Here is a 20,968-nt window from a genome sequence, read left to right on the forward strand (position 1 = left end):
CTGCTGCCAGGGGAGGAGACGGTGGAACACATGCTAAGGAGTCAGGAAGTAAACATGTGCACCTCTTTTCCTTCCAGAGCTGGACTTTGTTGTTGTTCTTTATGTCTGACTCTTTGTGATCCCATGGACTGCAATGTGCCAGGCTTCCTTGTCATTCACTGTCTCCCAGAATTTGCTCAAACTCATGTCCATTGAGTCGGTGGTGCCATCCAGCCATTTCATCCTCTGTCATCCCCTTCTCCTCCTGCCTTCAATCTTTCCGAGCATCAGGGTCTTTTCCGATGAGTCGGCTCTTCTCATCAGGTAGCCAAAGTATTGAAGCTTCAGCTTCCTTCCAATGAATATTCAGGGTTGATTTCCTTTAGGATGGACCGGTTTGATCTCCTTGCAGTCCAAGGGACTCTCAAGAGTCTTTTCCAACACCACAGTTTGAAAGCATCAATTCTTCAGTACTCAGCCTTCTTTATGGTCCAACTCTCACATCTGTACATGACTATTGGAGAAACCATAGCTTTGAGCATATAGACTCTTGTTGGCAAAATGATGTCTCTGCTTTTTAATACACTATTTAGCTTCATCATGGCTTTTCTTCCAAGGAGCAAGCTTCTTTTGTGGCTGCCGTTACCATCTGCTGTGATTTTGGAGCCCAAGAAAATAAAGTTTGTCACTGTATAGCCCTTATCTTGGGGTCCTTGAGTATTTTTCCCCAGACTAAATGGTGGGCCACATTGTTACTTATTTATTTTTTACAAACTAGTTCACCAGTTAAATCATTCTGACCACAGTGCCTGTAGAGGAAGATGCCCCCTGCCATATGTTAGTAAGTGCACCCAGGTAAGAAGCAGAGCAGTGCTTTGAGTCCAGGGCTTCTGGCTCCAAATGCAGTGGTCTTCCATAGGACCATAGCTACCTGTGGAATATGTGATTCAGGAATATTCCTGTAACAGAAAGGATGTTCCATGTGGAAATGCCATGGGGGAAAGGGGACGCACTGGAGGGTGGTCCCTTGGGTCTTGCCTCAGTCAGTCATCCTTGGTGGTGTTCAGATTTTGTTCAGGTAGCTTGAGAGGAGCTATGGGCCACAGGAGAGGGGGAGTTCCAGAACAGGTAGAGCTCTTTGTGCACACCCTCCACAGCACCACAACAGCACCTTCATCCAGCATAAGATGGTATTTGTAGACATGGTACTGCTGCCTTTAAATATTTGTTTTCACAGATTCTTCATAGGCTGCATTGTTATTGGTAATTATAATCATGATTGTCATTGCCGTCATGAATCATTTCTTCAACAAATGTATGTAGGTCTACCCTCTGCTAGGTGTTAGGCAGAGAGGGATGCAGGAGATACAAAAGAGTGCTTGTCTCCAAAGAGCACACAGTCTAGTGTAGACCAGGGGTTATGAGAGTGTGGCGGGTGCTGTTGTGGGGGAAACACACAGGGTGTCATGGGGCAGCAATCTCATCCTTGGGCGTTTTCAGAAACTTCCTGGAAGACATGCCTCCTGATTTGAGTCTTGAAAGAGAAACCAAGTTATTAGACAAAACCAAAAATGGGAGTTCCGTCTAATTAAAGGGAAAAGCACATGCAAAGGCACAGAAGTGGGAGATGAGTTTGATTGCAGGATAAGACATGAGGAGGGGAGCAGAGTGAGACACTAATAATGCTATTACTACATAATATAATGTATTATATATAATAATACTACATTATGATTATGGAAGGTAACAATAGCATAGCACTTACCTTGTGTCAGATACTGTGTTCACCATTTAACAGTTGATAGAAGGCGATGGCACCCCACTCCAGTACTCCTGCCTGGAAAATCCCATGGACAGAGGAGCCTGGTAGGCTGTGGTCCATGGGGTCACTGAGGGTCGGACACGACTGAGTGACTTCACTTTCACTTTTCACTTTCATGCATTGGAGGAGGAAATGGCAACCCACTCCAGTGTTCTTGCCTGGAGAATACCAGGGACGGGGGAGCCTGGTGGGCTGCTGTCTATGGGGTCACACAGAGTTGGACACGACTGAAGTGACTTAGCAGCAGCAGCAGCAGCACATTTAAATGTCAAAGCAAGAAAAATAATAATTTTAACAGCTGAAATATAATAAGTATACCTTGTACACCAGGCACTAGACTGATTTTTGTGCATGATCTAACTTAATCTTCATTATTAACCCCAACAGCGGCTTCCCTTGTGGCTCAGCTGGTAAAGAATCTGCCTGCAATGTGGGAGACCTGGGTTTGATCCCTGCGTTGGGCAGATCCCCTGGAGAAGGGAAAGGCTACTCACTCCAGTATTCTGGCTTGGAGAATATCATGGACTGTATAGTCCATGGGGTCACAAAGAGTTGGACACGACTGAACGACTTTCACTTTCATACTTCCCTGGTGGCTCAAATGGTAAAGAATCTGTTGGCAATGTGAGAGAGAAATACTCCAGTATTCTTGCCTGGGGAATTCCATGACAGAGGAGCCTGGCAGGCTATATTCTATGGGGTCACAAAGAGTTGGACACGACTGAGTAACTAACACTTTCACCCTTATACAGATCAGTCAACTGAGCCTCAGAGAGATTTAAATCATTGGCCCCAGGTCACAGAGATGGCGAATGGCCAAGCTGGGATTTGAACCCAGAAACTGACTGACTCTTAGTCATTAGGCTGCAGAGAGACAGCTGTTTCCTCTCAGTGCCTTGGACAGATGCCACTTTGGTGAAAAATTATCTCACCTGGGACTTCTCTGGTAGTCTAGTGGTTAAGACTCTGTGTTTCCTCTGCAGGGAGTGCTGGTTCGATCCCTGGTCAGGGAACTAAGATCCTGCATACCCAGGCACAGACAAAAAAAAAAGAGAGAGAGAGAGAGAACCTAAAATAAAATGATCCCACATTAGGCAAGATTGCCTGGACACTAATTCAGCCTCCTAGAATTAAGGCAGGTTATAATAATACAATGCCTACTCAAATGGACCCTGAGGCCAGCAGACAGGTGATATTTGGTGACTCTTGAAGAGAGGGCTCCCTGTGCAGGAGTTCAGAAACTGTTATTAGGCAGAATCTCTGCATACAGGAGAACCTCTGGGATCCTGCGAGGTCTTTTTTAGAAACACTAAAATCCCATGTAGGCAGAATAAACAGAGCATCACAAATTGGGTTCCAATGCCAGTGGTGAGCTCTTTGTACAGAAGAACTCAGTCTCCCTTCCAGGCCATCAGAAGCCAGTTTCCTTCCCAGCAGAGCTTGCCCTGACTAACCAAGCTGCACTCCCCTGGACCTTGCAAGACCACCTCTGCAACTCCAACTGTAGCTTCGGCTTCAGCTCTATTTGCTTTTATGCCTGGGTTCTGGCCCTAGTTCTTGTGCTGATTAGCTGTGTGACTACGGGCACATCCCTTAACCTCTCTGAACTTGCTTTCCTCATCTGTTATGTGAGGCTGTGGTTTCTCACCTTGCTTACCTCCCTGGACTGTGGAAGACAAAATGAGAGGAGGTGCAGACTGGGGCCTTGAGAATGCACAAGCATAAGAGGTGATTCTTACTCTGTCCACTTGGCTTATCTCCTGCATGGACATTTTTAAATTAACTAAGGACAAGAACATGGCCTTCTCTTTTTTGGGGGGGAACTTGAGAATATGAGTCTGTTTGTCCTGATAGGCATTTGCCCAGAGGCCACCTTGGTGCTGTCAGCAACTACTTCATAAGGCTTGAGCAGCTGCTTATTTCTTTCATATTGTTATGATTTCATGTTGTAGAGTTGCTGGAGAGAGCTCCACCATCCCACCTCCTTTGGAAAACAGTGGCTCTCAGTTGTCTTCAGAGCTCTTGAATAGTTGCAAAAGTCCCCAGCAGGCCTGAGTATACTCCTTTCACTTGTGAGGGGTGAGCACGCTGATGGCAGTAATTAATTGACTGGGGGCGGGTGTGGAAGATAGCTTTGTAAACTGAGGACAAGTGAGCAAGTCATGCTACCCAGGCTGACCCCCTCACCTGGGCAGCCTCTGAGGACACCTGCCTCCCATCATTAGGGCCGCTGAGCCCATTGACACAGCCTGACTGCCTCTGCTGGTGGGGGGAACAAAGCCGAGCATTTACTGGCTGGAGCGCAGAGACGAATACAATGAGGATCTTCGACCAGGCCTGGCCCAGACAGCTGCTCAGGCAAAGGGGTTTCGAAAGAACGTGTTTCTATTTAGAATGTGTATGTTTTGATTGAATTTGAAGAAAAGCATGAGGTGGTTCCCTCTTTGGAAAACAAACTAATTATATACTCCTGTGTTGTCTGGTGGTCAGAAGCCGAATATGTCCACAACAGTACTTCATGGAGAGAATTTTCTTCCCTGTTGGATGTGAGATGCCTCTGTAGGGCCACAGCTGCCACTTTTTCAAAATCACATGGCTCATGGCTTAAAAGGACTCTAGGGAAACCTTGAGTGCTGTAAATATTCTGTTTTTAATTGGGAATTACCACCCTATAATTTTTGTGCTCTCTTAATTTGGTTTGGCACATACTGGGTTTTCCCTGGAGTTGGGATCCAATATCTAGAAAGGTGATTTGCTCTTCTATGGGCAGCAGAAAAGGTTCCGCGGAAGGAAGAGCTGGTGGACCAAGTGACACCCAAAGCCGTTACTGGACTGAACCATTTGCATTTCCATTCAGGTCATGATGTCTCGGCCAAGCTATTGACTTAGCGCTGTTTTGACTTGGGTGGCTTTGACTCTTCCATTCAGGCTTTAGAAACATCATTGAGTTAACAGGCCACACACCAATTCACCCTTCTCCCTCCCTACTCTTCAGTCCCTTTGTGTTAGATAAGGAGGCCTTTCCCTGCTACAAAAAAGGTAGCAGGCCCGAGTTTCCATGAGCTCTGTGCCCCTTATACCACCCCCAATTTAGTCTTTGTGCAGGGCTGCTTTTGTTTCCTTCTGAGAATTAAAAGTTAATTGATACCTCAAATGGATGTTGGTCACAAAGCATTTCACCTCCAATGCAGTCCTGCATCCCATTAGATTAACCCTCTTCTGCAGTTCATTGTAAATAAACATCCCACAACAAAAAAAGCTTACCTACCTGAATTCACTTGGTTTCTGCAGTGGAGCTAAAATTCTATGACAATGTCACTGGGTTAATTAATTTAGATTGATGACTTTTGGAGTTCTGTTTTCCTTTGCCTTCCCTGTTTGTCACAGACTGCTGACCAAGTATTTCCAAATGTCTGAATTTATCAGGTTATCCAGAGCCCTTCCAGAGATGGGTAGTCATCTCAACCTTAGGCCTCTGATAGAAATACGGCAAATCCTCCTAAGGGAATCCTGATGCAATAATCTAGTATAGAAGAAATGTATATTCAAACTATTGTCTAATAAGAGTTCATTTTCAGTGAAGAGAAATATGTGAATTTTTTTCCAAACATGGAGGAAAAAGTTTCTCTAGGGTCAACTAAAGTACAGTGGAATGCACCCAATTAAGTTGAGAAATAAAGAAATAAGGTGCACATTTATGATAGACTTTTGCTGTTATTCCAACATACACAAGGGTGCACACCAATGATCCTGGCAGAATCTGGGTTCCAATAAGATGTTCTGGAATTTTGAGGCTTAGGGATGAGTAAGTTGTTCTTCCTGCTAAACAAGCTTCCCCCATTAAATAGTTCTTGTTCATTCTCAGCTAAGGCCACATGAATAGAACAATTTTTGTTGCCATTAGAAAAATGGATTTTCTTTTTCCTATAAATTAAGCTATTTAATTCTGTAATGTGGTCAAAGGGCTTAGTGGATATTTAATATGGATTATCAGCGTTACTACTTCTATTCCAGATGGCCCTACCTGCCACACAATGCTTCGCACACCTCTTGGAGAATCAAAATGAAACCATGACTTCTCCAAGGAAGATATGCAAATACCCAAGAGGCATATGAAAAGATTTTCAACATTATTAGTCATAGGGGAAATGCAAATCTAAACCACAATAAGAGATTTCCTTATATGCACTCAGTTCTCATTTTAGTCGCTCAGTCATGTCCAAAACTCTTTGTGAACCCATGGACTGCAGCATGCCAGGCTTCCCTATTCATCACCAACTCCTGGAGCTCGCTCAAACTCATGTCCATCGAGTCACTGATGCCATCCAATCATCTCATCCTCTGTCGTCCCCTTTTCTTCCTGCCTTCAATCTTTCCCAGCCTCAGGGTCATTTCCAATGAGTCTGTTTTTCACATCAGGTGGGCAAAATATTGGCGCTTCAGCTTCAACATCAGTCCTTCCAATGAGTATTCAGGACTGATTTCCTTTAGGATTGACTTGTTCGATCTCCTCGCAGTCCAAAGGACTCTCAAGAGTCTTCTCCAAAACCACGGTTCAAAAGCATTAATTCTTCGGAGCTCAGCTTTCTTTATGGTCCAACTCTCACATCCATACATCAGTTCAGTTTAGTTCAGTCACTCGGTCGTGTCCGACTCTTTGCAACCCCATGAACCGCAGCAAGCCAGGCCTCCCTGTCCATCAAAACTCCCAGAGTTCACCCAAACCCATGTCCATTGAGTCAGTGATGCCATCCAACCATCTCATCCTCTGTCGTCCCCTTCTCCTCCTGCCCTCAATCTTTCCCAGCATCAGGGTCTTTTCAAATGAGTCAGCTCTTTGCATCAGGTGATGAAAATATTGGTTTCAGCTTCAACATCAGTCCTACCAATGAACACCCAGGACTGATCTCCTTTAGGATGGACTGGCTGGATCTCCTTGCAGTCCAAGGGACTCTCAAGAGCCTTCTCCAACACCACAGTTCAAAAGCATCAGTTCTTCGGCACTCAGCTTTCTTCACAGTCCAACTCTCACATCCATGCATGACCACTGAAAAAAACACAACCTTGACTAGACGGACCTTTGTTGACAAAGTAATGTCTCTGCTTTTCAATATGCTCTCTAGGTTGGTCATAACTTTCCTTCCAAGGGGTAAGCATCTTTTAGTTTCATGGCTGCAATCACCATCTGCAGTGATTTTGGAGCCCCGAAAAATAAAGTCAGCCACTATTTCCACTGTTTCCCCATCTATTTCCCATGAAGTGATGGGACCAGATGCCATGATCTTAATTTTTTGAGTGTTGAGCTTTAAGCCAACTTTTTCACTCTCCTCTTTCACTTTCATCAACAGGCTTTTTAGTTCCTCTTCACTTTCTGCCATAAGGGTGGTGTCATCTGCATATCTGAGGTTATTGAGATTTCTCCCAGCAGTCTTAATTCCAGCTTGTGCTTCTTCCAGCCCAGCGTTTCTCATGATGTACTCTGCATATAAGTTAAATAAGCAGGGTGACAATATACAGCCTTGACGTACTCCTTTTCATATTTGGAACCAGTCTGTTGTTCCATGTCCAGTTCTAACTGTTGCTTCCTGATCTGCATATAGGTTTCTCAAGAAGCAGGACAGGTGGTCTGGTATTCCAATCTCTTTCAGAATTGTCCACAGTTTGCTGTGATCCATACAGTCAAAGGTTTTGGCATAGGCAATAAAGCAGAAAGAGATGTTTTTCTGGAACTCTCTTGCTTTTTCCATGATCCAGCGGATGTTGGAAATTTGATCTCTGGTTCCTCTGCCTTCTCTAAAACCAGCTTGAACACCTGGAAGTTCACTGTTCACATATTGCTGAAGCCTGGCTTGGAGAATTTTGAGCATTACTTTACTAGCATGTGAGATGAGTGCAATTGTGCAGTAGTCTGAGCATTCTTTGGCATTGCCTTTTTTGGTATTGGAATGAAAACTGACCTTTTCCAGTCCTGTGGCCACTGCTGAGTTTTCCAAATTTGCTGGCATATTGAGTGCAGCACTTTCAGAGCATCATCTTTCAGGATTTAAAATAGCTCAACTGGAATTCCATAACCTCCACTATCTTTGTTCGTAGTCATGCTTCCTAAGGTCCACTTGATTTTACATTCCAGGATGTCTGGCTCTAGGTGAGTGATCACACCATCGTGATTATCTGGATCATGAAAATCTTTTTTTGTACAGTTCTTCTGTGTATTCTTGCCACCTCTTCTTAATGTCTTCTGCTTCTGTTAGATCTGTACCATTTCTGTCCTTTATTGAGCCCATCTTTGCATGGTATGTTGCCTTGGCATCTCTAATTTTCTTGAAGAGATCTCTAGTCTTTCCCATTCTATTGTTTTCCTCTATTTCTTTGCACTGATCACTGAGGAAGGCTTTCTTATCTCTCCTTGCTATTCTTTGAAACTCTGAATTCAAATGGGTATATCTTTCCTTTTCTCCTCTGCTTTTTGCTTTTCTTCTTTTCACAGCTATTTGTAAGGCCTCCTCAGATCACCATTTTGCTTTTTTGCATTTCTTTTTCTTGGTGGTGGTCTTTATCCCTGTCTCCTGTACAATCTCCTGAACCTCCATCCATAGTTCATCAGGCACTCTGTCTGTCAGATCTAGTCCCTTAAATATATTTGTCACTTTCACTGTATAATCGTAAGGGATTTGATTTAAATCATACCTTAATTGTCTAGTGGCTTTCCCTACTTTTTTCAATTTAAGTCTGAATTTTGCAATAAAGATTTCATGGTCTGAGTCACAGTCAGCTCCCAGTCTTGTTTTTGCTGGCTGTATAGAGCTTCTCCATCTTTGGCTGCAAAGAATATAATCAGTCTGATTTTGATGTTGACCATCTGGTGATGTCCATGTGTAGAGTCTTCTCTTGTGTTGTTGGCAGAGGGTGTTTGCTATGACCAGTTTCAGGGCAAAGGAGAAGCCCCAGCAAGATGGTTGGAGGGTGAATTCACATTTAGAATCAAACCCCATTCCTGCCAGAGATACTCAGAGGGCTCAAACAAACCTTGTGCACACCAGGACCCAGGGACCTCACAGAGACTGAGAAAGAACTGTGTTTGAGCGTCTCCTGTGGAGGTACGGTTCAGCAGTGGACTGCCGCAGGGGCAGGGGCTCTGGGTGCAGCAGACTTGGGTTTGGCATAAGCCCTCTTGGAGAAGGTGGCCATTAAACCCACCATAGAGCTGCCAGAATTTACACAGGACTGGGAAATAGACTCTTGGAGGGCACAAACAGAACCTTGTGCACCAGGACCCAGGAGATAGGAGCAGGGACCCAACAAGAGACTCGCCCAGACTTGCCTGTGAGTGTCCAGGAGTCTCCAGCAGAGGCATGGGTGGGTTGTGGGCTGCTGCAGGGTTGGGGGCATTGAGTGAAGTAGTACATGCATGGGATCTTTTGAAGGAGATCACAATTATCTTCATTACCTCCACCATAGTTTGGCCCCAGGTTAACAGCAGGGGGGAACACAGCTCCACCCATCAACAGAAAATTGGATTAAAGATTTACCGAGTATGGCCCCGCCCATCAGAACAAGACCCAGTTTCCCCTCAGTCAGTCTCTGCCATCAGGAAGCTTCCATAAGCCTCTTATTCTTCTCTGTCAGAGGGCTAACCATCAGACTGAAAACTACAATCACAGAAAACTAACCAATCTAATCACATGGACCACGGCCTTGACTAACACAGTGAAACTATGAGCCATGCCCTGTAAGGCCACCCAAGACGGACGGGTCGTGGTGGAGAGTTCTGACAAAATGTGGTCCACTGGAGAAGGGAATGGCAAACCACTTCAGCATTCTTGCCTTGAGAATCCCATGAACAGTATGAAAAGGCAAAAAGATAGGACACTGAAAGATGAACTCCCCAGGTCAGTAGGTGCCCAATATGCTACTGGAGATCAGTGGAGAAATAACTCCAGAAAGATTGAAGGGATGGAGCCAAAGCAAAAACAACACCCAGTTGTAGATGGGACTGGTGATAGAAGCAAGGTTCAATGCTGTAAAGAGCAATATTGCATAGGAACCTGGAATGTCAGGTCCATGAATCAAGGCAAATTGGAAGTGGTCAAACAGGAGATGGCAAGAGTGAATGTCGACATTCTAGGAATCAGCGAACTCAAACGGACTGAAATGGGTGAATTTAACTCAGATGACCATTATATCTACTACTGCGGACAGGAATCCCTCAGAAGAAATGGAGTAGCCATCATGGTCAACAAAAGAGTTCAAAATGCAGTACTTGGATGCAATCTCAAAAACAACAGAATGATCTCTGTTCGTTTCCAAGGCAAACCATTCAATATCATGGTAATTCAAGTCTATGCCCCGACCAGTAATGCTGAAGAAGCTCAAGTTGAATGGTTCTATGAAGACCTACAAGACCTTCTAGAACTAACACCCAAAAAAGATGTCCTTTTCATTATAGGGGACTGGAATGCAAAAGTAGGAAGTCAAGAAACACCTGGAGTAACAGGCACGTTTGGCCTTGGAGTACAGAATGAATCAGGGCAAAGGCTAATAGAGTTTTGCTGAGAGAACGCACTGGTCATAGCAAACACCCTCTTCTAACTCTATACTAAGCTGGTATTCTAATCCAGGTGCTGCTAAACATGTGTTGTCTTACACAGGTCTTAATCTATGTGTGTATGCATGTGTGCTCAGTTGTGTCCAACTCTTTGGGATCCCATGGACTGTAGCCTGCCAGGCTCCCCTGTCCATGGAATTCTCCAGGAAAGAATACTGGAGTGGGTTGCCATTTTCTTCTTCAGGGGATCATCCAACTCAGGGATCAAACTTGCTTCTCCTGTGTCCTCTGCATTGGCAGGCAGATAATTTACCACCTGGATACTGTGCCACTAGAGAAGCCCCAGTGTTGATCTATCTTTTTGCCAAACCAGCCTGGGAACAACTATGCTGCCCTGCCCTCCAGCATACAAGCCATATTCTAGCCATTAATTAGGTCATTGAACTGCACTTGCATAGGGTCACAGAAAACACTGTATCATAATGCTCCAACTATCCATGTACAATGTATTTTCCTTCCTCCAACATCAAAACTATGTTTCACATTTTTTTCTAATAAATTTGGGAGCCATTTAGCTCAATATTTTCACTGATATAACTTTGGGAGCTGCAGGAAGACACAAACCAGCTGTTGCCATACAAGAGCTCCAGACGATCTTTTCTGGTATAAGTTAATAATTTGATAAGGACTATTGACTTACTTTTGAACCACACAGACATTCTTAGCAAACACTTCCTGTAATTATTTTATGTACTCTCAATGGTAAATGATTTGGTAGTGCAGACAGCTCGGGGGGCTTCAAGGGGAGACAGCTGCTAAGCTGCTAAGTCACTTCAGTCATGTCCGACTCTGTGCGACCCCATAGACGGCAGCCCACCAGGCTCCCCAGTCCCTGGGATTCTCCAGGCAAGAACACTGGAGTGGGTTGCCATTTCCTTCTCCAATGCATGAAAGTGAAAAGTGAAAGGGAAGTCGCTCAGTTGTGTCCAACTCTTAGCGACCCCATGGACTGCAGCCTACCAGGCTCCTCTATCCATGGGATTTTCCAGGCAAGAGTACTGGAGTGGGGTGCCATTGCCTTCTCCAGGGGAGACAAAGGAAGTTCAAATTCCTCTTCAGCAGTACATGAACCATGAACTTCCGGATGTTCAAGCTGGTTTTAGAAAAGGCAGAGGAACCAGAGATCAAATTGCCAACATCCGCTGCATCATGGAAAAAGCAAGAGAGTTCCAGAAAAACATCTATTTCTGCCTTATTGACTATGCCAAAGCCTTTGACTGTGTGGATCACAGCAAACTGTGGACAATTCTGAAAGAGATGGGAATACCAGACCACCTGACCTGCCTCTTGAGAAACCTATATGCAGATCAGGAAGCAACAGTTAGAACTGGACATGGAACAACAGACTGGTTCCAAATATGAAAAGGAGTACGTCAAGGCTGTATATTGTCACCCTGCTTATTTAACTTATATGCAGAGTACATCATGAGAAACTCTGGGCTGGAAGAAGCACAAGCTGGAATCAAGACTGCCAGGAGAAATCTCAATAACCTCAGATATGCAGATGACACCACCCTTATGGCAGAAAGTGAAGAGGAACTAAAAAGCCTGTTGATGAAAGTGAAAGAGGAGAGTGAAAAAGTTGGCTTAAAGCTCAACACTCAAAAAACTAAGATCATGGCATCTGGGCCCATCACTTCATGGGAAATAGATGGGGAAACAGTGGAAACAGTGGCTGACTTTATTTTTGGGGGCTCCAAAATCACTGCAGATGGTGACTGCAGCCATGAAATTAAAAGATGCTTGCTCCTTGGAAGGAAAGTTATGACCAACCTAGATAGCATATTGAAAAGCAGAGACATTACTTTGCCAACAAAGGTCCATCTAGTCAAGGCTATGGTTTTTCCAGTGGTCGTGTTTCGATGTGAGAGTTGGACTGTGAAGAAAGCTGAGTGCCGAAGAATTGATGCTTTTGAACTGTGGTGTTGGAGAAGGCTCTTGAGAGTCCCTTGGAGTGCAAGGAGGTCCAACTAGTCCATCCTAAAGGAGATCAGTCCTGGGTGTTCATTGGAAGGACTGATGCTAAAGCTGAAACTCCAGTACTTTGGCCACCTCATGCGAAGAGTTGACTCATTGGAAAAGACCCTGATGCTCGGAGGGATTGGGGGCGGGAGGAGAGGGGGACGACGGAGGATGAGATGGCTGGACGGCATCATGGACTCGATGGACATGAGTTTGAGTGAACTCCGGGAGTTGGTGATGGACAGGGAGGCCTGGCGTGCTGCGATTTATGGGGTCACAAAGAGTCGGACATGACTGAATGACTGAACTGAACTATTAATAGACATATGTATGACCTTGGGCAAATTAGTTAACCTCTCTTGACCTCCGGTTTCAAGGTCGACAATAATAACACCTCTCTGGTTGAGACATTAGCGTGAGAATGAAAGGTGATAGTGGGAACTGATACTCAGTGAATATTAGTTCTATTTCTTCCCTTGAAAAGTGTATCAGGACAAATGCATTTTATTCAAAGGAAAGGCTTCAGTGGTCTTATTTTAAAAAAAATCTAAAATTCTAAAATTAGAATTTTAGTACTTCTCTTTGGGGAAAATAAGTTAAATTTCACATCTTTAGTTGAAAATAATAGTAATCACAGTAAAACATATGGAACTTGAAATGTTCTGGCAAGTTTTCACTATGAAAATCCACTAGAATGTCTTCCTTACCATACCTCCCGATCACTGTAAGGCTAGCAAGCTGTTAATTTATTTCCCCATTTTTTCCTGAAGTCAATCTTTACCTTATTCCTAAAGCCATCTGGGCTGATTTAGTTCAGTCGGAACCTGGAGCTAATGAGGTCAAGGTCAGAGCTGGATCCCATGGGGAGCAGTTAGCTTTGCCCCCTTCTTTGGCCCTACCCTGCTTTTTCAACCCTACCAGCTGGTTTTCCACATGTGTTTGCTCCAAGGGACTGGGGGGTGGGTGAGAAGGAGAGGGTGGCTGTGGAACCTCACTACCAGCAACATAGCTGAAAGCCTGTGTCTTTGGATGAAAAGCACTGCCCATGAAAACCAGTCCCCAATTCCACTGGGCCCTGAAGACAGATGATTAGCACTGATGGCTATATAAAGGTGCTGATCACAGTCCAGTTTATAATTATTTTCTTTCTAATTTATCCACTGTTCCTGAATGCCCTTATTAGAGAGTGGCAGCCACTTCCTGATGCTCTAACTTGGTCCTTAGTCATTTAAGGCCACATAACTGATGCCTACTATTGTCAGCAGTGCCATGGCAGGAACCTTCTGCAAAGCTTGCAACCAAGGTTAAACAGTGGGAGAAGGCTCTTGTTAGTAACATCCCATTACTGTTGCTATGATAAATTTGGCTCATTGACTGTAAGGTTAGTTTCTCAGTCGTGTTGGACTCTTTGTGACCCCATGGACTGTAGCCTACCTGGCTCCCCTGTCCATGGAATTCTCCAGGCAAGAATACTGGAGTGGATTGCCATTCCCTTCTCCCGGCAATGACAATAAGGCATAAATGAAAAATCCTCCTGATCGAAGGTAGACATTGACTTATGTTGCATGTGTGTCTTTTAATGGGTATTCACTAACCCATTGGGCTTCCCTGATAGCTCAGTTGGTAAAGAATCCACCTGCAATGCAGGAGACCCTGGTTCAATTCCTGGGTCAGGAAGATCCCCTGGAGAAGGGATAGGCTATCCACTCCAGTATTCTTGGGCTTCCTTTCTGGCTCACCTGGTAAAGAATCCACCTGCAAGACCTGGGTTTGATCCCTGGGTTGGGAAGATCCCCTGGAGAAGGGAACAGCTACCCACTCCAGTATTCTGGCCTGGAAAATTCCATGGACTGTATAGTCCATGGGGTTGCAAAGAGTTGGACTTGACTGAGAGACTTTCACTTTCACTAACCCATTGCATCTGTGTTAAGAGCAGCGCATACTTTATTTTAGCATTTTGTTTGTAAACAGAAAATGATCTGCCAAAGTCCCCAATAAAGAGGCAGTTCCTCTTTAATTTTTTAACCTATTTCCTTCATTAGTATCAAAATGGGAATGAAACCAGTTTAAATATTTTCAAAACTTGCATCTAAATTGTGCTCAAACACTGTGTGTGTCTGCTCTTTTGAAGGCAGTTTGTGATTTCAAGGCATTTCTGGCAGCAACATACATGAGAAAAAACCCTACGTTTTGTATGAATAAAGTTATACACAGCTCAGGCTGAAGAAGTGTTGGAGGGAAGGATTAAGAACATTTTTAGGCATCATTTTTATCTCGGAAAATTTCCAGTGTGTGAAAAGCAGGTTAATATCTTCAGGTACCAATCACCTAGTTTTCGTGACTATGCCTGTTCATCCCTACCCTAACTCACTCTCCTTCACTATTATTTTAAAGCAAACCCATGATACCTTATTTTATCCCTACATACTTTAGTAGGTAAAGACTAAAAAACACACATAAGGAACATGATTTCAAGAACATTTTAAATAGATTTGGAGAATGGCAGAAAATCCTGTGATGGGAGAAAATATCACATTTATTACATCACAGACTTTTAAAACCTGAAAAATTGATTAGAGGGGCCTGAAGAGAACAGCATGTTTGGGATTCCTCAGAGAATTGTCAATAGATGAGGCAAAGATGCTGGTACCCAGGTGGGTATGCCTGAAGAAGCCTACCACCAAGCTGTCCTGCAGGAAGTCATAAAGAAGAGTTCTATCAGTGATAAGAACAGCAGCTCATCAAAATGAGTATACTAAGTGAAATTCCTACAGATTGCTCTTATTTTTTAAAAGTTGGCCCCAGATCATCATAAGTCATTCACATTTATTGAACACTTACTGTATACCACAGTTCATGGACAACCTTCTGTAATCCTGCAAATGTCTGATATATACTTCTCTTATTCCCATTTTATAGATGAGGAAACTGAGACCTAGAGAGGCCTGAGGGCAGGGCTGTGTTTCAAATATAATCAGTCTGATTCCAGTGCCATTGTTTGTAACTACCATGCAGTTCTGGGCTTCCCAGGTGGCTTACTGTAAAGAATCTGCCTGCCAATGCAGGAGATGCAGGAGACACAGGTTCAATCTGTGGGTCAGGAACATTCCCTGGAGAAGGAAATGGCAATCCACTCTAATATTCTTGCCTGGAAAATCCCTATGGACAGAGGAGCCTGGCGGGCTGCAGTCCATGGGGTTGCAAAGACTTGGACATGACTTAGCACGCATGCACCATGCAATTCTGTCTTTCATCTAGCTTTGAAAGTAGTGGGATAATGGTTAAGTGTAGCTGTTTTAATATTTTTATTTTTTAGCAGTAAGATTTAGAAAATGGAAAGTCACAAATTCTTGGGTACTGAGCCTTATTTGAATCTCAGCTAGAGCTCATGCATGGTAATTTGGAACAAATGACTCTATGCATTCATTTAGCACACATTTTATGAGGACCTACCACAAAGTATATGCCAGACGCTGTGGTGTGCCAGGATCATTCCTGCCTAGATGGACCTTTCAGTGCAAATTCTTTTTGCTTTACAGTAAGTATATCTCTTTCAAAGGTGAAGAATGCCAAAATTAAAATTTGAAAGTGCAGTCATTTGGACTCTTGCTTGTAAGGACTAGAGACCTACTTTAGCTGGTTTAGGCAAAAAGGAGGAATTTATTCTACAGACCCTGAGGTTGTCAAGGAACCCAGGGATAAGAATGTAGCCAGGCTTCAGGAATGACCTGGGACCAGGCACTGGGTTAGCAGTCAGGAATTTTCTTTCACTCCTTCTTGTCTCTGCCTCTCTTTTCATGTCAGCATGAATCTTTCTTTCTCTGTTCCCTGGTCTGCAGATAGTAGATGACTATTCCTCCCAGCTGCATTTGTATTATAGGCTCAGCTAACCAGAGTGAGACCAATCTTCTCTTAGTCTCAATTCCAAATCACGGGCGGTTGCTCACCCCTGGACTAGTCACCTGTGGCCAAGGAAGTGAGAGTCACGTTGTACAAACTGTACACAGCTGTCAGTAGCCACCCCTATAACCATGTGGACTGAGGAGGGAGGGGCAGTACCCAGGAAAGGAAGACAGAGGGGAGCCAAGTAAGACAATCTAACAGATATTCAATTAAGAAAGGGGTTACAAATACTAAGAAGCACATTAAAATGCATGTATTAAAGTTTCTTTAAAATTTTTTCTCTTTTAAATTGAAGTATGGTTACTTTAACAGTGTTCCAGGTATACAGCAAAATGATTCAGTTATATATATATATATATATATATATATATATATATATTCTTTTCCATTATAGGTTATTATAAGATATTGAATATATTTCCCTGTGCTATACAGCAGGTCTTTGCTGTTCATCTATCTTACATAATAGTATATATCTGTTGATCCCAAATCCTAATTTATCTCATGCCCAACCCTTTCCCCTTTGGTAACTGTAAGTTTGTTTTCTGTATCTGTGAGTCAATTTCTATTTTGTATATAAATTCACTTGTATCATATTTTAGATTCCACATATAAGTGATATCATATGATATTTATCTTTGGCTTACTTCACTTAGTATGCTGCTATATAGGTCTATCCATGTTTCTGCAAATGGCATTGTTTCATTGTTTTTTTATGGCTGAGTAATATTCCATTGTAATATGACAGAGGCGAGTGAAAAAGCTGGCTTAAAACTCAACATTCAAAAAACAAAGATCATGGCATCTGGCCCCATCACTTCATAGCAAATAGAAGGGGAAAAAGTGGAAGCAGTGACAGATTTTCTTTTCTTAGGCTCCAAAATCACTACAGACAGTGATAGCAACCATGAAATTAAAAGATGCTTACCCTTTGGAAGGAAACCTATGACATACCTAGACAACATATTAAAAAGCAGAGACATTACTTTGCTGACAAAGGTCCATATAGTCACAGCTATGGTTTTTCCAGTAGTCATGTACAGGTGGTAGAGTTGGACCATAAAGAAGGTTGAGCACTGAAAAATTGATGCTTTTGAACTGTGGTGTTGGAGAAGACTCTTGAGAGTCCCTTCGAGAGCAAGGAGATCAAACCAGTCAATTCTGAAGGAAATCAACCCTGAATATTCATTGGAAGGACTGATGGCTAAAACTGAAGCTGCAATACTTTGGCTACCTGATTCGAAGAGCCAACTCATTGGAAAAGACCCTGATGCTGGGAAAGATTGAAGGCAAAAGGAAAAGGGAGTGGCAGAGGATGAGATGGTTAGATAGCATCACCGACACAGTGGACATGAATTTGAGCAAACTCTGGGAGATAGTGGAGAACAAAAGAGCCTGGTATGCTACATGTCCGACAGCGACTGAACAACAGCAACAAATATTCCATTGTGTATATGTACCACATCTTCTTTATTCATTCATCTGTCGATGGACACTTAGGTTGCTTCCATGTCTTGGCTATTGTAAATAGTGCTGCAATGAATATTAGGGTGCATGTATCTTTTCAAATTAGAGTTTTCATCTTTTCCAGATATATATCCAGGAGTGGGACTGCTGGATCACATGGTAGCTCTATTTTTATTTTTGAAGGAACCTCCATACTATTTTCTATAGTGGCTATGCCAATTTACATTCCCACCAACAGTGTATAAGGGTTCACTTTTCTCCACACCTTCAAGTTTCTTACTCTTCTTTTGGGGATGAAAGTCAATAAACCAAATCAAATATAAATCTAATATCTGCAATTTGTTCACAGGTATAATCATGGCAATTATTATATAACATATGTATCATAGTGTTGAATGCCTTGTCTTGATTCTAGATAGAAACATGTCAACATCAGTTGGATTACCACCACCACCACCTCAAAAAAATTCTGACTGAACCTCTCCCATGGTCAGCTGGAACTTCTTTCAGTTTTATTTCAGGTACCTACAAGTTTCTAAATAGGAGAAGAAACTTATAAACGTTATGCTTATTCAAGTTCTTGAGACTGCAACAGGAGTTAGCTCTTTGTGTTCTATTAATACTACTGGGGGGAACAGGGAGTGATACATGCATTAGTCCTTTTAGTAATTGTGCTTTTAAAAATAATAAGATTTCCACATCTAAATTACATTCAGAATGAATCTAATAATTCTTAAAAATATCCACTGCATTCTCATAATGGGTGTCTTTCACTTTTTAACATTAGCTAATATGTCATTGTACCTCACAAGTAATGTTGTATACTTTGCCCGTAACTGTTATTCAAACTGGGAAAAATCTCATTTCCTAGGTGTGGTGGTGATTTTCAGCTATTTAAAACCTTCACTCAGTGAGGAAGATGCAGTTATAACAACATGTTCTTGAAATTGGCATGAGTCATCAATGGCCTCCAATGTCTGGCCAGTGGGTTCTGGTGGTTCAGAAGATGCAGGCTACATGAAATTAACCCGCCTTCTGTGTTTCTCGTCCCCTCTTGGGAAAGACACATCTTTTGTCAGAAGAGGGAAAGGTTCAGAATCCTCAGGAAGGAGCTCTGTGCAAAAAGGAGCTGACTTTCTAGTTTAGACTCATGAAAAGTCATTGAAGGATTCATGTAAATAAGGGTTGCAGGGTCAGTCCTTCAGTCTTAAAGCCAGAATGAAACTTAACATTCCAGACCATGGCCTTCTACAGACCACCAGAAGGCTCTTCAAAGGCCATGTTTGCCCCTTCCCACCCTTAGTGAGCACAAGGTGGAAATCCCATTTCGAGTTCTAGAATGAGAACAATCAATACTATTTTTATACTCCCTTATATTTACAAATCACTTCCATGTACATTTTCTCATTGGATTATAGCCATCCATTTTACAGGGAAGGCCATTGCATTTAAGAGAGAGTGAGTAGCATGTCTGTGGTTACAGAGCTGGTTAGGCACAAAGCCAGGACTGAAATCTAGGTTTGAGGCTCCAAATCCTGTTCTTTCCTGAGCATACATGTACTGCTTCTCTTGTGGGTATGTGTTGTGAGAAAATTTCCAAGCTAAATATACTGTGGCATCTTGTCTCAAGGGAACTAGACAAACGAAGTAGGGATAATTGTGGCAAGAGCAGATAAGGAAGTTGATACTTCACAGCCCAATGTTTGGTAAATGAGTGACCACAGGTAATGACATGTTAAGATTCCCCACAATTGCATCAAAAAACACACTTTGGAGCTTTAAGGAGAGACATGCGGAAAAAATAGAGCCTATTCAGATAAGCTGTTTGGACAACTTTATTAGTATTTACTCACCTTCCTCTTCTCCCTCCCCCATTGAAAAAATGGGGAGGACGTCAAGAGGTTAAATTTTTTTTTAAATACACAGTTTTATTTAGATTTATCCAGACAGCAGATCTAGGCAGCTAGCTTTGGGGAAATTCACTTTTAAAAGTGAGCTCCATTACATGATTTTGAAATGATTTGATTGACAAAAATCTGACCGTTTTTTATTTTTCCCAGAAGTGCAGCAATAGCTTAAAGGGGGATCAGCTTATAGTTTTAGGATATTTTTCTTACAAGATCATGTTTGACTTTCTCATTTACCTTCTGCCATGTGGCTGCAGCTGCAAATCTACTGCTTGTGTGTTTTTCCACAATGAGCAGGAGAACGTGAGTCTCATAGCTGTTTTAACACCTCCCTTACAGATTCCTATAAATACAGCAGTGAGGACACAGCCAGGATGCACTGTTGAACTGAAGTGTATGTAAACATTAAATATAAAACCTCACTGAGCCCCCTCATGCTTTGAAAAGAGAGAGTTATGGCACTTTGGCAGTCAGAATTTTCTGTCTATAAATCCAAGAGAAAGAGGACTTGGATTTTAATGGGTGATAATAGTTGCATTCTCATGAATCTGAGCAAACTCCAGGGGAGAGTGAGGGACAGGGGAGCCTGGTGTGCTGTAGTCCATGGGGCTGCAGAGAGTCAGACACAACTGAGCAACTGAATGACACAAAAACATTGTCGATTTATGAATAAAAACAACAACAAAAATAGTTGCCTTATGGCCAGTTAATGAGTGTGTAGCAGTGTGAACCATTTGCTTGATACATTTCCACCTGATCCAAACAACTATTATCTCCTTATTTCTTACCCACTTCCCCACTCACCTGGAATGGAGCACTTCCCTTTGTTGTATCTTAACTAGGAAGACAGAAATGCCACTGGCTACAGGTAAATATCCTTTGAGAACTGGTGGAAACCTTCCTCAATGGCTGGCTTGGAGCTTTGGTTTCCAACATGAGATTCATTTCAAAGTGGCCTCATCAGAGTTTTATACTTAACCATGGATTCATTAGTAGTTGCTGGTGGTTTGTTGATGCAGTTACATCTAATGTTGGTGAAAGTCATGTTACTTGGACTTACAGAAATTTAATTCAGTTCAGTTCAGTCGCTCAGTCATGTCCAGCTCTTTGCGACCCCATGGACTGCAGCACGCCAGGCCTCCCTGTCCATTACCAACTCCCTGAGCTTGCTCAAACTCATGTCCATTGAATCGGTGATGCCATCCAACCATCCCATCCTCTGTTGTCCCCTTCTCCTCCCGCCTTCAATCTTTCCCAGCATCAGGGTCTTTTCCAGTGAGTCAGTTCTTTGCATCAGGTGGCCAGAGTATTGGAGTTTCAGCT

At 42.9% G+C, this 20,968-nt stretch overlaps 1 long non-coding RNA gene across 1 annotated transcript in view; it reads left to right on the forward strand.

Moving 5' to 3' along the window:
* Positions 1 to 20,968, forward strand: part of LOC129639203 (uncharacterized) — a 270,346-nt gene that overhangs the window by 12,460 nt on the left and 236,918 nt on the right. The window lies entirely within an intron of this gene.

The sequence above is a fragment of the Bubalus kerabau genome, chromosome X (genome assembly GCF_029407905.1).
Source record: "Bubalus kerabau isolate K-KA32 ecotype Philippines breed swamp buffalo chromosome X, PCC_UOA_SB_1v2, whole genome shotgun sequence".
Classification (NCBI taxonomy): domain Eukaryota; kingdom Metazoa; phylum Chordata; class Mammalia; order Artiodactyla; family Bovidae; genus Bubalus; species Bubalus kerabau.